The sequence below is a fragment of the Neofelis nebulosa genome, chromosome X, assembly GCF_028018385.1.
Source record: "Neofelis nebulosa isolate mNeoNeb1 chromosome X, mNeoNeb1.pri, whole genome shotgun sequence".
NCBI classification, from domain to species: domain Eukaryota; kingdom Metazoa; phylum Chordata; class Mammalia; order Carnivora; family Felidae; genus Neofelis; species Neofelis nebulosa.
In genome coordinates, this window is record NC_080800.1 from 94,836,889 (window position 1) to 94,841,946 (window position 5,058).

Below are 5,058 nucleotides of genomic sequence, written 5' to 3' on the forward strand. Positions count from 1 at the left end.
AGATGACCAGGCGGCCTGTGTCCAGCCTTGGCCCACAGTGAGGCCCTGACGTCCATGGCCAGGCTGGTGAGAAAGGGCTCATCTCCTGTGGGTCTGCACACTCAAGATGTCCACTGTCCTCTCCACCAGGTCCAGGGAACCAGGGCCCTTACAGGGGTCGCCCCTTGTTCCCTGATTTCACTAACCCATCATCAACCGTGGTCCAGAAGCAGATGCTCCTTCTGACACAGTGTCAGAACGTCGCTAATAGCCTAACGCTACGTCACAAGGCCTACGTCATTCACACCCATTCATCTCATCAGGTAGACATTTTATTACCTCCCATCATCACAAGAATTGTGAGTACAGTACAACAGGATATTTTGAGAGAGAGAGAGAGAGAGACTATATTTGCATTTCTTTTATTACAGTATCTTGTTATAATTGTTCCATTTATTATTATAGCTGTTCATTCTCACTGTGCCTAATTTATGAATTAAACGTTGACGTAGGTATGTATAATTAAAAAAAACCCATAATATATGTAATGTATTCCCCCACAGATACGGGGGAGGCTACTGTACTTCAAAAGGTGAATGTTGTGGATGCATCCAAAATGTCTCCTGCTCAGACAGTAAGGGGGTGAGGTGCACCCACAGAGCGACGTCTGGATCCTGGGCTGGGAGCGGCTGCTGCTGGTCTGTCACCTGAAGTGAAGAAAGTCCCCACCCTTTACAGATGCAGGAGACTCAGGTGGTCTTCAATGGCTCCCCCCACTCCCAGAGGTCTAGCAGATGATGACGGGCACCCCAGCGGCTGGGAAGTGCAGGATCCAAACCCCAGGCTTGGGCCTTTCCAGAGAGCCCCCTAGCGGTAGAAGGCCTTCTCCATCTTCTTTGCAGCCGTGTCACAATAAGCAACAACCTTCGACCCTTGCTTGCCTACATTCCAGATAGTGGAGGTTGCCCCATGCGGGAGGACCTTTTCTTCCAGAAAGTGGACATGGTGGGTCCAGATGATGGCCTGAAGAATGGAGTGTGTGGCTACGGGTGATGGTGGCAGTAGAGAATCTCCACTAGGATGACCCCACTGGCCTTTGTGAGGTGGTCGTAGGAGAACAGCAGATCCCTTGGCATACTCTGCAAGAGAGAATCAGAACCATCAGCCATTGCTGGTGTTTCCCTCCATGTCCTGAATTTTTCATTCCTACTATCCAATCTAAAGGCAAGGCATTTCAGTATTAACAAGAGGCCCAGAACCCCCTAGATGATGTTCAAAACAATAGGTGCGGATGTAACATTATAACGCTTTACACTTCATTGCCTAAACCTTTTTTTTAAATTTATTTTTGAGAGAGAGAGAGAGAAAGAGAGAGGAAGTACATGAGCAGGGGAGGGGGCAGAGAGAGGGAGAGAGAGAGAGAGAGAGAGAATCCCAAGCAGACTCCACGCTGCCATTGCAGAGCCCCATGTAGGGCTCGATCCCACGAACAATGAGATCCATGACCTGAGCCAAAATCAAGAGCCGAACGCTTAACCGACCGAGCAGCCCAGGTGCCCCTGATTGTCCGTATCTTTAATGACTTCACGAGCGATGCACATACACATTAATTAATTTTCATATCCGATTCTGAGGTGGCCAGAGAAGAAAACAGAAACTCAGACAAGTAATAGACTTTCTCACATTGTGGGCTCCACAAAAGGAGAAAGAGAGAAGTTAGGGAAGCCTCTTTGAAATTTCTCTGGATGATAGAAGAAGGAGACAGAGGGGCACCTGGAGGGTTCAGTCGGTTGAGTGCCTGACTCTTAAATTCAGCTCAGGTCACGATCCCAGGGTCGTGGGATCGAGCCCTGTGTTGGGCTCCGAGCTGAGTACGGAGCCTGCTTAAGATTCTCTCTCTCCCTCCCCCTGCCCCTGTCCCCTGCTCTCTCTCTCTCTCTCTCTCTCTTAAAAAAAAGGAAGCAGGGGCGCCTGGGTGGCGCAGTCGGTTAAGCGTCCGACTTCAGCCAGGTCACGATCTCACGGCCTGTGAGTTCGAGCCCCGCGTCAGGCTCTGTGCTGACAGCTCAGAGCCTGGAGCCTGTTTCCGATTCCGTGTCTCCCTCTCTCTCTGCCCCTCCCCTGTTCATGCTCTGTCTCTCTCTGTCCCAAAGATAAATAAAAAGCGTTGGAAAAAAAAAAAATTTAAAAAAAAAAGGAAGCAGATGGAAAAATACTGGAAGCATAGACATTGGGAATCAAAGAATGGGAAAGAATTTAAGAAAGAGAATTCTTCATACTTTTAATTAAACAAATCAGATAAATCTTTCTTGAGAGTAGACGCTGTTTGTTTTACTTTGTTGTCTTACAAAAGGTCGGGAAGCAGGGGGGGGCTGGTTTGGCAGAAATACCAAAAGTTCAGTGTTTTGAGTTGAAACACTTTTTTTCCACAACCACCCCCAGCAGGAGCTTTTATACGTAAAATGACACCTTGCATTTTTCAGCGTTTGGGGCATGTTTAAATGACGGAAGCGGAAAACCATTCACACTGGAACCAAGGTCCTATTTGCCCCTCGTCATAGACCTTCCCCATGCCGTGTACATAAAGGCTGCGGTTGCTCCTGAGGGGTAATCGGGGGCCTTCGGATCGCAGAGAGGGAAAAACAGTGTGCTCCAAAATGTCATCTGCCGCTATCGCCCAGGAAAGAAGGATCGCCTGTAAGAAAGGTATAAACAGCTTGCAGAAGCACAATGGGACCATTTTTGGCAATCAAGAACCCAAGCAAATATTCATGTGAAATCCAAGACCACCAAGTAGAGGGATCGGACTGTTCCTTCCTGAAGGCTTGCCGTATAGTGTTTAAAGCTTGGACTTGCCTTTTAGGACACAGTGCATCTTTGGGTCTGAAACTGCCCTTCCTACTCTGCTGGGCTCTCTAGATGCCTTTCGTCACTCTTGTCCATGCACTGTATGAACTCAGTCATTCAACAGCACATTTCTGAAGTTGTGGAAAGCAACGTCTCCTACTCCACGATACCCAAAAGGAACAAAAGTTCCTGTCTCGAAAGCAGAAGTTTGGAGCCTTAAAGGCCACAAGCCTTCAGTGGGCTAATCTGAATATTTTGTTTACTTCCAATATTTTTAGATCGAATAATAAAACATCATGGTCTTGTTGCAAAAACGAGTTCAGATAAAGAAAAGTATTGATTTCATTTATTTATTTTTAGATGTTTATTTTTGAGAGAGGGAGAGCGCAAGCTGGGGAGGGGCAGAGAGAGAGGGAGACACAGAATCGGAAGCAGGCTCCAGGCCCTGAGCTGTCAGCACAGAGCCCGACGTGGGGCTCGAACTCACGAACTGTGAGATCATGATCTGATCTGAAGTCAGATGCCTAACCGACTGAGCCACCCTGGTGCCCCAAAAGTATTAATTTTAAAAATAATAAAGAATATTTCCTTCCCTCAATACTGCTTCCCCAAGAAAACTTAATAGCTTGGAAATAGTCTTAGAGAGCCTCATCTCTGTTTATAAAGATATCTATGCCTTGTCCAAATGTCTCTGTATTTAAAAACAGTGAGACTGGAGTGTTCGGAAATTTGCTCTTTAAAATGTCCTGTGACGAGCATTTTCTACATCGGTATATTCAGATGTATTTCACTTTTTAAGCTTTTAAGATGTCACATTGTATGAATACACCATAACTAGCTAGTTATCTACCGATAAACATATAGGTTGTTTTTCCAATGTTTGCTATTCTACCACAGTAGAAAGGAAATGTCTGTGAAATCTTGTTTAAAAATTGCTTTGTAGGGGTGCCTGGGTGGCTCATTCAGTTAAGCGTCCGACTCTTGATTTTGGCTCAGGTCATGATCTCACAGTTCATGAGTTGAAAACCCACATGGGGTTCTGTGGTGACGGTGCGGAGCCTGCTTGGGATTCCCTGTCTCCCTCTCTCTCTGCCCCGTGCTCGCTCTCTCTATCTCTTTCTCTCTCTCTCTCTCAAAAATAAACAAACTTTATTTTAAAAAGTAAGTAAATAAATAACCATAAAGTAAATAAAAATTGCTTTTTATCTGATTATGAGAGTAGTATATGTTCACTGTAGAAAACTTGAAGAATACAGATCTTCCTCAACTTACAATAAGGTTATGTCCCAACAAACCTGTCATAAATTGAAAATATCAAAAGTCAAAAACCCATATAACGCACCCAACCTACCGAACATCATAGCTTAGCCTAGTCTACCTTCAGTGTGCTCAGAACACTTCCATTAGCCTACCGTTGGCCAAAATCATCTAACACAAGGCCTATGTTATAATAAAGTGTTTAATATCTCATGTAAATTATTGAATACTACACTGAAAACGATAAGCAGAATTGTGGGGACCGAACGGATATATCAGTTGTTTACCCTTGAGATCAGGGGCTGAATGAGCGCTTCCACAGCCCAACATCACGCGAGAAGATTGTACCTAGCCTAGGGAAGGATTAAAATTCCAAAATTGCAAGTATGGTTTCTACAGAATGCGTAATGCTTTTGCACCATCGTAAAGTCGAAAAATCCTAAGTCGTCCCATTGCAATTCAGACTATCTGTACAGAAAATTATAATAAGCACCAGGTTCCCCTTGCTATTTCCTTTTTTTTCTTTTTCTGGCCTGGAGCAAGCATGTGAGGCTGGATATGGAGGAGTCACCTTGTGACCTTGAGGTGACAAGCATGAGGACAAAAGCCGCAGGCTAAAGATGATAGAATGCAAAGACAGAAGGAGCCTGGGACATTGATGACATTGTGGAGACAAGTCACAAGCTTTGGACATTCTATATCCATATTTTTTTGTTAGAAGAGAAAAAAGAAAACACTATTTGAATAACCTACTTGACTATAGTATAGGGTTCTACTATATACTACTAAACATAATTTCTGATATTCCGCATATGCAGTTTTCTTTATTGGACTTCACTCACTTAACATTACAATGTGAGCACTCCCCCGTGCCCTGTAAACATTTCTTAAAAGCATGATTCCTAGGGCATCTGGGTCGCTCAGTTAAGGGTCTGACTCTTGACTTTGGCTCAGGTCATGATCTCACGATTTGTG

At 44.7% G+C, this 5,058-nt stretch overlaps 1 pseudogene; it reads right to left on the reverse strand.

The window, feature by feature from the left end:
- Window positions 1-766: 766 nt before the first annotated feature.
- Window positions 767-1,148, reverse strand: LOC131502124 (UDP-GlcNAc:betaGal beta-1,3-N-acetylglucosaminyltransferase-like protein 1; annotated as a pseudogene).
- Between the last annotated feature and the right edge of the window lie 3,910 nt (window positions 1,149-5,058).